The following is a 12,869-nucleotide window of genomic DNA, read 5'->3' as shown; positions in this document are numbered from 1 at the left end:
GGTATTACCTTTGAATCTCTGCACCTTTTGAGGAACGCCAGTGAAGATATCAATTTCATCCGCTTAATGCAAAGCTTCTCCAATTTTCTGGTTTTAAGAAAAGTATCCTCCCCATAGAGGTTAGTCAGTTTAACACGTAGGCTTTCGCGACCAATATTATTCATAATAAAGGTTTTTGGGTTAGATCGCGTTTATTTATAAATGTGTCGTAACCCTCCACCACCCGACACGGCCAATCAGCAAAAAAAGTGTCACGTTGACAAAAGACAAATAATTCACTACTTTAGCCCACCGGTGTGTTGAAGAGTGAATCCACAACATTTCCAGTTTGAGTACGACGTTTCGCTGATAAATACATCCAGCATCATCGGGCAATTCGCCAGAATGGTAAAGCCCTCGCTTGCTTCCGGTCTTAAATAGAGCAGCAGGGTGACATCATCACTTAACTCATATCAGGTGCAGTGATTAGAGGCGGAGGGGGGTATTGTAATTATATAATCGATTAGTAATCAGTCATTGGTTATGATTAGTAATGAGTTGTAGATTAGTAATTCTTTAAATCAAAATGTAATGTGTATTATTTAATAATACGCTTCCAGGCCGCACTAAGCCTGTAGCTGTCAGAGCGATTAAAGTTATTCTTATTCCTCTCAATTTCAATGGATTCTCAAATTAGTCTTTGCCAGTAATAATTAGTTTTACACAACACTGCAGCATTGTCAAAATCAATTGAGTGTCCTTGTTGACAAGCATGTTCTGCCACTGCCGACAGTTGTGTTTGAGATAATTTAATATTTCTTTGATGTTCTTTTAGTCTTACACTGATGTTACGTCCCGTCTGCCCAATGTAGCAGCTGCCACATAAACAATGAATCCGATATACACCTTCTGTTGATAGTTTAGGTAATGCGTCTTTAGTGCAAGATACTAGTTTTTGAATTTTGTGTACTGTACCAAATCTTACTGTAATGTTTTGCTTTTGCAAAACACGGGCTAATTTGTCAGTTACTCCTGAGATATATGGATTTTTTATTGTTTTAACAATCTGGTCGCTTTCAGCAGTATTGCTTTGCGATCGTGATTTGGCATTCAGTGCTCTGTTCATTTGAGCATTATTGTAGCCATTCTGTCGTAGTGCGTCTTTAACGTGTTTAATCTCTCTCACTAGACTCTCACCATCTGACACTGTTTTAGCCCGATGTATGAGCGTCTTGATAAGAGAGGATTTCTGAGCTGGATGATGATGTGATTCTGCATTCAGATAGGCATCAGTGTGCGTTTGCTTTCTGTAAACGCTGTGTGTTATTTTACCGTTTAGGCCATGTCCAAGCAAAATATCTAGGAATGGGAGTGTGTTATTCACCTCCATTTCCATGGTGAACTGGATGGCTGGGTTTTGTGCATTGAGATGATTTAGAAAATCATTAAGTGTATCTTTACCATGTGGCCAGACAACCAAAGTGTCATCCACATATCTAAACCAAAAGGATGGTTTTAATGTGCTCGAGGCAAGTGCTCTTATTTCAAAGTTTTCCATGTACAAATTTGCTATAGCAGGGGATAAAGGAGAACCCATTGCTGCTCCTTCCATTTGTTTAAAGAAATCCCCTCTCCATAAGAAGTAAGTGTTATTTAAACAATGACCAGCAAGTTTCGGAATATCTTTTGGTAAACCGGTATTCTTTACTAGTGTATCAAGTAATTTAAGTGATTCGTCCACTGGAACCTTAGTGAATAGAGAAATCACATCAAAACTTACCATAATATCATCAGGAGTAAGTTAAATATCTTTAATCACATTCACAAGATGTTCTGAATTTTTTATGAATGAAGATGTCTTACCGATGTAGGGCTGTATTTGTTTGGTTATATATTTTGCTAATTGATATGTGGCAGAGCCAATTGTACTGATTATGGGTCGTAATGGGATGCCGATTTTATGACTCTTTGGTAGCCCATAGAGTCTAGGTGGTTGTGAGGCCCTTGGCTTAATTTGGTATTGCTCATTTTTAGGGATTAATGAATTTGCAATTATTGCAGTGGTCTTATGTTCTAAAGTATTAGTTGGATCTCGTTTAATTTTAATGTAGGTACTTTCCTCTAGTAAATTTCTAATTCTATTATCATAATCGGCTCGTGACATCATTACAGTAGTGTGGCCTTTATCAGCTGCTAGGATTTGGATATCCTTGTTTACACGCAGCTCTCTTAAGGCTTTTGCCTCGTTAGAGCTAATATTTACTTTTGGAACTTTGCTATTCTCAATTATTTTAGCAACCTCATGTCTAGTCATCTCTGCCTCATTATGTGGAAGGAGTCTAACTACTGATTCTACCTCAGCAATTATCTCATCCACTGGAATTGTGCGTGGGGTAACGGCAAAGTTAAGGCCTTTAGAAAGGATAGAGACCATGCCACCGGTTAATACAGTGTTAGTGAAGTTCAGTACAGTTTTGTTTTTAAATTTTTGGTTTTCAGTAGGGATTTGTTTATTATGTAGTCTAGAAAATGTATTAATTTGGTTAGTTTTTGTTAGTTTAAACACATTATCAGCCGATTGTTGTGTTATGTTATCGATTATATTCCAATAATGCATAGATACACTATTGCTTATATCTAAGTGTAACTGCTTTAGCGATTCCGAAATGTAAGATAATTCACTCCTATTGTGCTGTATTGTCTCTATTAATAATAATTTGCTAGCTTTGTGTAGTATTTCGTTAGCTTTAGAAGACTTTACGTGATGTGTTATTTTAACTGCGTTTGGTATTACCTTTGAATCTCTGCACCTTTTGAGGAACGCCAGTGAAGATATCAATTTCATCCGCTTAATGCAAAGCTTCTCCAATTTTCTGGTTTTAAGAAAAGTATCCTCCCCATAGAGGTTAGTCAGTTTAACACGTAGGCTTTCGCGACCAATATTATTCATAATAAAGGTTTTTGGGTTAGATCGCGTTTATTTATAAATGTGTCGTAACCCTCCACCACCCGACACGGCCAATCAGCAAAAAAAGTGTCACGTTGACAAAAGACAAATAATTCACTACTTTAGCCCACCGGTGTGTTGAAGAGTGAATCCACAACATTTCCAGTTTGAGTACGACGTTTCGCTGATAAATACATCCAGCATCATCGGGCAATTCGCCAGAATGGTAAAGCCCTCGCTTGCTTCCGGTCTTAAATAAAGCAGCAGGGTGACATCATCACTTAACTCATATCAGGTGCAGTGATTAGAGGCGGAGGGGGGTATTGTAATTATATAATCGATTAGTAATCAGTCATTGGTTATGATTAGTAATGAGTTGTAGATTAGTAATTCTTTAAATCAAAATGTAATGTGTATTATTTAATAATACGCTTCCAGGCCGCACTAAGCCTGTAGCTGTCAGAGCGATTAAAGTTATTCTTATTCCTCTCAATTTCAATGGATTCTCAAATTAGTCTTTGCCAGTAATAATTAGTTTTACACAACACTGCAGCATTGTCAAAATCAATTGAGTGTCCTTGTTGACAAGCATGTTCTGCCACTGCCGACAGTTGTGTTTGAGATAATTTAATATTTCTTTGATGTTCTTTTAGTCTTACACTGATGTTACGTCCCGTCTGCCCAATGTAGCAGCTGCCACATAAACAATGAATCCGATATACACCTTCTGTTGATAGTTTAGGTAATGCGTCTTTAGTGCAAGATACTAGTTTTTGAATTTTGTGTACTGTACCAAATCTTACTGTAATGTTTTGCTTTTGCAAAACACGGGCTAATTTGTCAGTTACTCCTGAGATATATGGAATTTTTATTGTTTTAACAATCTGGTCGCTTTCAGCAGTATTGCTTTGCGATCGTGATTTGGCATTCAGTGCTCTGTTCATTTGAGCATTATTGTAGCCATTCTGTCGTAGTGCGTCTTTAACGTGTTTAATCTCTCTCACTAGACTCTCACCATCTGACACTGTTTTAGCCCGATGTATGAGCGTCTTGATAAGAGAGGATTTCTGAGCTGGATGATGATGTGATTCTGCATTCAGATAGGCATCAGTGTGCGTTTGCTTTCTGTAAACGCTGTGTGTTATTTTACCGTTTAGGCCATGTCCAAGCAAAATATCTAGGAATGGGAGTGTGTTATTCACCTCCATTTCCATGGTGAACTGGATGGCTGGGTTTTGTGCATTGAGATGATTTAGAAAATCATTAAGTGTATCTTTACCATGTGGCCAGACAACCAAAGTGTCATCCACATATCTAAACCAAAAGGATGGTTTTAATGTGCTCGAGGCAAGTGCTCTTATTTCAAAGTTTTCCATGTACAAATTTGCTATAGCAGGGGATAAAGGAGAACCCATTGCTGCTCCTTCCATTTGTTTAAAGAAATCCCCTCTCCATAAGAAGTAAGTGTTATTTAAACAATGACCAGCAAGTTTCGGAATATCTTTTGGTAAACCGGTATTCTTTACTAGTGTATCAAGTAATTTAAGTGATTCGTCCACTGGAACCTTAGTGAATAGAGAAATCACATCAAAACTTACCATAATATCATCAGGAGTAAGTTAAATATCTTTAATCACATTCACAAGATGTTCTGAATTTTTTATGAATGAAGATGTCTTACCGATGTAGGGCTGTATTTGTTTGGTTATATATTTTGCTAATTGATATGTGGCAGAGCCAATTGTACTGATTATGGGTCGTAATGGGATGCCGATTTTATGACTCTTTGGTAGCCCATAGAGTCTAGGTGGTTGTGAGGCCCTTGGCTTAATTTGGTATTGCTCATTTTTAGGGATTAATGAATTTGCAATTATTGCAGTGGTCTTATGTTCTAAAGTATTAGTTGGATCTCGTTTAATTTTAATGTAGGTACTTTCCTCTAGTAAATTTCTAATTCTATTATCATAATCGGCTCGTGACATCATTACAGTAGTGTGGCCTTTATCAGCTGCTAGGATTTGGATATCCTTGTTTACACGCAGCTCTCTTAAGGCTTTTGCCTCGTTAGAGCTAATATTTACTTTTGGAACTTTGCTATTCTCAATTATTTTAGCAACCTCATGTCTAGTCATCTCTGCCTCATTATGTGGAAGGAGTCTAACTACTGATTCTACCTCAGCAATTATCTCATCCACTGGAATTGTGCGTGGGGTAACGGCAAAGTTAAGGCCTTTAGAAAGGATAGAGACCATGTCACCGGTTAATACAGTGTTAGTGAAGTTCAGTACAGTTTTGTTTTTAAATTTTTGGTTTTCAGTAGGGATTTGTTTATTATGTAGTCTAGAAAATGTATTAATTTGGTTAGTTTTTGTTAGTTTAAACACATTATCAGCCGATTGTTGTGTTATGTTATCGATTATATTCCAATAATGCATAGATACACTATTGCTTATATCTAAGTGTAACTGCTTTAGCGATTGCAATAATTGTGATTAAAGATATTAAACTTACTCTTGATGATATTCTGGTTAGTTTTGATGTGATTTCTCTATTCACTAAGGTTCCAGTGGACGAATTGCTTAAATTACTTGATACACTAGTAAAGAATACCGGTTTACCAAAAGATATTCCGAAACTTGCTGGCCATTGTTTAAATAACACTTGCTTCTTATGGAGAGGGGATTTCTTTAAACAAAAGGAAGGAGCAGCAATGGGTTCTCCTTTATCCCCTGCTATAGCAAATTTGTACATGGAAAACTTTGAAATAAGAGCACTTGTCTCGAGCACATTAAAACCATCCTTTTGGTTTAGATATGTGGATGACACTTTGGTTGTCTGGCCACATGGTAAAGATACACTTAATGATTTTCTAAATCATCTCAATGCACAAAACCCAGCCATCCAGTTCACCATGGAAATGGAGGTGAATAACACACTCCCATTCCTAGATATTTTGCTTGGACATGGCCTAAACGGTAAAATAACACACAGCGTTTACAGAAAGTAAACGCACACTGATGCCTATCTGAATGCAGAATCACATCATCATCCAGCTCAGAAATCTTCTCTTATCAAGACGCTCATACATCGGGCTAAAACAATATCAGATGGTGAGAGTCTAGTGAGAGAGATTAAACACGTTAAAGACGCACTACGACAGAATGGCTACAATAATGCTCAAATGAACAGAGCACTGAATGCCAAATCACGATCGCAAAGCAATACTGCTGAAAGCGACCAGATTGTTAAAACAATAAAAATTCCATATATCTCAGGAGTAACTGACAAATTAGCCCGTGTTTTGCAAAAGCAAAACATTACAGTAAGATTTGGTACAGTACACAAAATTCAAAAACTAGTATCTTGCACTAAAGACGCATTACCTAAACTATCAACAGAAGGTGTATATCGGATTGATTGTTTATGTGGCAGCTGCTACATTGGGCAGACAGGACGTAACATCAGTGTAAGACTAAAAGAACATCAAAGAAATATTAAATTATCTCAAACACAACTGTCGGCAGTGGCAGAACATGCTTTTCAACAAGGACACTCAATTGATTTTGACAATGTTGCAGTGGTGTGTAAAACTAATTATTACTGGCAAAGACTAATTTGAGAATCCATTGAAATTGAGAGGAACAAGAATAACTTTAATCGCTCTGACAGCTACAGGCTTAGTGCGGCTTGGAAGCGTATTATTTAATAATACACATTACATTTTGATTTAAAGAATTACTAATCTACAACTCATTATTAATCATAACCAATGACTGATTACTAATCGATTATATAATTACAATACCCCCCCCCCTCCGCCTCTAATCACTGCACCTGATATGAGTTAAGTAATGACGTCACCCTGCTGCTCTATATAAAACCGGGAGCAAGCGAGGGCTTTACCATTCTGGCGAATTGCCCGATGATGCTGGATGTATTTACCAGCAAAACGTCGTACTCAAACTGTAAATGTTGTGGATTCACTCTTCAACACACCGGTGGGCTAAAGTAGTGAATTATTTGTCTTTTGTCAACGTGACACTTTTTTTGCTGATTGGCCGTGTCGGGTGGTGGAGGGTTACGACACATTTATAAATAAACGCGATCTAACCCAAAAACCTTTATTATGAATAATATTGGTCGCGAAAGCCTACGTGTTAAACTGACTAACCTCTATGGGGAGGATACTTTTCTTAAAACCAGAAAATTGGAGAAGCTTTGCATTAAGCGGATGAAATTGATATCTTCACTGGCGTTCCTCAAAAGGTGCAGAGATTCAAAAGTAATACCAAATGCAGTTAAAATAACACATCACGTAAAGTCTTCTAAAGCTAACGAAATACTACACAAAGCTAGCAAATTATTATTAATAGAGACAATACAGCACAATAGGAGTGAATTATCTTACATTTTGGAATCGTTAAAGCAGTTACACTTAGATATGAGCAATAGTGTATCTATGCATTATTGGAATATAATCGATAACATAACACAACAATCGGCTGATAATGTGTTTAAACTAACAAAAACTAACCAAATTAATACATTTTCTGGACTACATAATAAACAAATCCCTACTGAAAACCAAAATTTTTAAAACAAAACTGTACTGAACTTGACTAACACTGTATTAACCGGTGACATGGTCTCTATCCTTTCTAAAGGCCTTAACTTTCCCGTTACCCCACGCACAATTCCAGTGGATGAGATAATTGCTGAGGTAGAATCAGCAGTTAGACTCCTTCCACATAATTAGGCAGAGATGACTAGACATGAGGTTGCTAAAATAATTGAGAATAGCAAAGTTCCAAAAGTAAATATTAGCTCTAACGAGGCAAAAGCCTTAAGAGTGCTGCGTGTAAACAAGAATATCCAAATCCTAGCAGCTGATAAAGGCCACACTACTGTAATGATGTCACGAGCCGATTATGATAATAGAATTAGAAATTTACTAGAGGAAAGTACCTACATTAAAATTAAACGAGATCCAACTAATACTTTAGAACGTAAGACCACTGCAATAATTGCACATTCATTGATCCCTAAAAATGAGCAATACCAAATTAAGCCAAGGGCCTCAAAACCACCTAGACTCTATGGGCTACCAAAGAGTCATAAAATCGGCATCCCATTACGACCCATAGTCAGTACAATTGGCTCTGCCACATATCAATTAGCAAAATATATAACCAAACAAATACAGCCCTACATCGGTAAGACATCTTCATTCATAAAAAAATTCAGAACATCTTGTGAATGTGATTAAAGATATTTAACTTACTCCTGATGATATTCTGGTAAGTTTTGATGTGATTTCTCTATTCACTAAGGTTCCAGTGGATGAATCGCTTAAATTACTTGATACACTAGTAAAGAATACCGGTTTACCAAAAGATATTCCGAAACTTGCTGGCCATTGTTTAAATAACACTTACTTCTAATGGAGAGGGGATTTCTTTAAACAAAAGGAAGTAGCAGCAATGGGTTCTCCTTTATCCCCTGCTATAGCAAATTTGTACGTGGAAAACTTTGAAATAAGAGCACTTGCCTTGAGCACATTAAAACCATCCTTTTGGTTTAGATATGTGGATGACACTTTGGTTGTCTGGCCACATGGTAAAGATACACTTAATGATTTTCTAAATCATCTCAATGCACAAAACCCAGCCATCCAGTTCACCATGGAAATGGAGGTGAATAACACACTCCCATTCCTAGATATTTTGCTTGGACATGGCCTAAACGGTAAAATAACACACAGCGTTTACAGAAAGCAAACGCACACTGATGCCTATCTGAATGCAGAATCACATCATCATCCAGCTCAGAAATCCTCTCTTATCAAGACGCTCATACATCGGGCTAAAACAGTGTCAGATGGTGAGAGTCTAGTGAGAGAGATTAAACACGTTAAAGACGCACTACGACAGAATGGCTACAATAATGCTCAAATGAACAGAGCACTGAATGCCAAATCACGATCGCAAAGCAATACTGCTGAAAGCGACCAGATTGTTAAAACAATAAAAAATCCATATATCTCAGGAGTAACTGACAAATTAGCTCGTGTTTTGCAAAAGAAAAACATTACAGTAAGATTTGGTACAGTTGTTGTATATGTGGGTGTGTGAAAATTGATTAAAAATAATTAAAATTAAATGAAATTCGAAATTTGCATAATTAATCCGAAATTATGCTAATTCGTGTAATTATGCGTGTAACTATGCTAATTAGAGAGGTTATCGTATTAATTTATACGAGTGGGTGTGGTTGTGTTAATGATAGCCTTTATGATAATCAGGCCCCGCCTCGTTGACGAGGTGGGGTTATCAATCAGGATAACGCAATCAATCGTGTGCAGTTACGCTAGTGTCAATTCGGCCTCGTTGTCTAACTTCGTATTATTGATCAGCATAATACAATGATTCTCGCTTTAACACTCCCCGAGTGTTCATATTTTAGGTCCCATGTTCATATCGTTCGCTTTAGTTTAATGAGTGTGGATTGGTGTGTTTATAGTTTAGGTTCCCGAGTTCATATCTCGTCGCAGGATACAGATCTTATGCAAAAATTTCAGGAAAGAATCACACGACCACTTCTGTATTAATCAATTTATTTCTAATTAAACCTTAACTATAATATGTATGTGAACTCTCAATCTCGGAACTTCAACACGGTATCCACACGGTATCAAGACAGTATCATCAATGACTGTACGATTTCACTTTGATAACACATGGACCCCGCATGAAGCGATGGTTGTTAGAGAAGGAGAGAGTTATTAGAACATGCAAATGCTATACTAAACAAAAACCGTAACTTATAATGAATGATTATACTTGAATTATTCCCACAGTATCGCACTCGTTATTGATCATCGACCATATGCAACCCTTATCACGTTGTCAGCACACTGGGTCTCAGAACAGGTGATTATTCTGTAGAGTACGCGAGTACGTGCGGCGATTACGAACGAAAGGTACTTTAAGGATTATACAACGATAAAAACAATTAAAACAGTTATTATTCTTAAAGGCACAAATCTCAACAGATACATCGGCAGATTATCTGACTACATAATGGCTTGGAGTAAGGGCATGCGATGGTGTGCTCCTTTCTCCTGAAGACCTCACCTGATACCACGTTTAATTAATTGTGGACCAGATCGCCTGATGAGGATCTGGTGGGACACACCCTTCCCCACAAGAGCGTGGCTCTACGGGAGAAGGTGTCACAAAGTCAATTCGTATTGATGGATCTGTTGAATATTTATGCGATTAAGAGTACAGCCCACTAAATAGTAAAGAGGACAACTATGGATATGCTTATAACGACATATGTATGAACACTCGGTCTCGTTGTGACGCCTTCACAGCCACTGATTACTGATAGATTTGAGTGTTGGCTTCTGGTTTAAGGACCCGTGTATGTTTGAGTGACATGAATTGTTTGAATAGTCAGTGTTCGGGGTCGAACTTTGTGTCAAACAGACGCCTGCTTATCGTGTGGTGAGGGGGCGGTGCGCGTCATACGTATAAATCGATTCGGCGGTCACCGTGTTGAACGGATTCGGATGTCGTCGATACATTGCTGCAGTTCAGGACGCGGTCGGTAGATGGCGCCACAGCTCGCTCGCAGCGTGCACGGTGGTTGAGTGTTGACCCGGGTGCGCACTCGGCTGGCGATGCACGGTGTGCACGCAACCTTGTCGCCAAACAGCGACCCTCACCACCCCGGCGGCAGCAGAGACCTCCGCGTCGGCAGAGGCTGACCCACGCAGGGGCGAGTTGAGCTGTCAAGCGGGTCTTGCCCGCCTGCAGATGAGATGGGGAGCTGCTCCGATGAGTCGAGCCCCCGATGGCCGGCTCCGGTGAGCCGATCGAACTCAGCTGAGTTCCGATGAACTGCGGACGAGTCGAGCCGACCCGCTGGTCGCAGCTCGCTCCTGAGTCGACCCCCCCGGTCGAACTGAGGTTTCAATGTTCAGGATCCTCTTTTTATGCCCAAAAATTCCTTCACTCGGATCCTGCCCACAAGGCGGGGTTTCTTTCGATTTTTGCTGTGTCAGGATTTGTCCGTATGTATCTGTGTCCGTGTGTGTCCGTACGTGTGTCAGTGTGTGTCCTTGTGAATCACCCACGGTATATTCCGTTGTCATACTCCTACCATAAAACCAACAAGTCAAATAATCAAATGTAATAAATTGTCTAGAAGGCGCCTCTCTGTCTGGGTACACAACCTGGAGGGAGGGGCAATATTCCCTCCGACTTTCACCGACGCACCAAGAAACGGTTAAGGTTTTTAAAGTTAACATTTATCCCTCACAGTTTCACAGTTATGCTCTGTATGTAACCCAAGGTCTGGGTTAGCTTCCGTTGTGGTATTGTACTTAATGTCAAGGGAAGGTTTTCCCCCCGAGCGTATACACACTCCTACCCCGCGCTGCGGGGATACAAAGACGGCTGAAATCTCCCTTTCTTTCCAACCTTGGGTTTAACACCGCCCAAGTCATTATGCAGTTTATGTTTTGTGTAAGCCTCGGTGAATGGTGCCAACACGAATGTTAAGTAGGAAATAATGCACTGTGATTTTTATTAGCCTGTTATTTTCGCTGAAATGCGTTGACACTCTAAGGTCCCGCCCCTTATTCTCTTTTCAGTCTCTCTACACCAGTGGTTCTTAACCTTGTTGGAGGTACCGAACCCCACCAGTTTCATATGCGCATTCACCGAACCCCTCTTTAGTGAAAAATAAAATGTGATTTTTTTCAAATTCAAGACGTAGATATATTTTTTACTGGTACACAAAATGAGCCGTGCATGAACATTACCTCGTTCAAAGAATAAAACCAACACAATGCATAAACTCACAACAAATTACATACCTGGAAATCAATGTGACTTCTGCTGTTGCCTTTGAGAGATCAGTTCAGATATGCGTGGCTTCACCTTGGCAAGTGCCACTCTCATGTCATTTTCACAGCAAAGTCTGTTCCTTTTCTTCGTTTTTATGTCCAGCATCCTCGAAAAGGATTGCTCACAAAGATATGTTGTAACAAATGGTATAAAAAAATCCAGGGCTTTCTTAGCAATAACTGGATACTTGTTCATTTGTCGACACCAAAACGTTGAGAGCGTTGTTGTTCTGAAGAGTTGCTGTTGAACCTGGCTCTGCTGAATTTCAATGATTTCGTCGAGGAATTCATCATTGACATCTGCTGTTTCAACAGCAAACGTGAACGGCTGTCTCACCCATGCTGGATATGACTCTCTTGTAGGGAAATATCCGTCGAGAGACTTTGCAAGCTCATCTAAGTGCGTGGCAATTGTTTGCTTCAGTTCCGTGGATACAGAAATATCTCCGATTCCAGACACATCTTCGATCTTACTTGCACAGTCGTCCAGAAGCGGGAAGTTTGCGAAGTTATTGTTCTCTGTTCGTCGTTTCCATAACGGTAGCTTTTTTTGAAAAGCTTTCAGGTGTTCTTCCGCTTCCATGATATTGACTCCACCACCCTGCATCTGCTGATTGAGATGATTGAGAGCTGCGAATATATCAGCCATGTACGCTAAAATGAGAATGAACTCAGGATTTTTGAAGCAATCTGCATGGCAGTGTTGGTGCTCTTGCAAAAACAGGGCTAATTCCACACGCATGGCAAAAAAACGATTCAGCACCTGTCCCCGGGATAACCACCGAATATTAGAATGGAGCAGAAGTACCTCAAATTCAGAGCCCATTTCTTTACACAGCTCACTGAAGATGCGGTGCCTCAGAGCACTTTTTCGCACATAGTTCACACATTCCACCACAGTTTTTAATACTTCTGCCATTTTTGGAGGTAAGGTTTTTGTTGCCAACGCATGCCTGTGCAGAATACAATGCGTCACAATGATGTGTGGTGCATCGGCCTTTACTAGCGCACCAAAACCAGACTTTCTTC

This window comes from Petromyzon marinus, unplaced genomic scaffold, assembly GCF_048934315.1.
Source record: "Petromyzon marinus isolate PM22_M1 ecotype Great Lakes invasive population unplaced genomic scaffold, UKy_Petmar_22M1.pri1.0 PM_G_Scaffold_24, whole genome shotgun sequence".
Classification (NCBI taxonomy): Eukaryota; Metazoa; Chordata; class Hyperoartia; order Petromyzontiformes; family Petromyzontidae; genus Petromyzon; species Petromyzon marinus.
Note: the sequence above shows the minus strand (reverse complement) of the source record.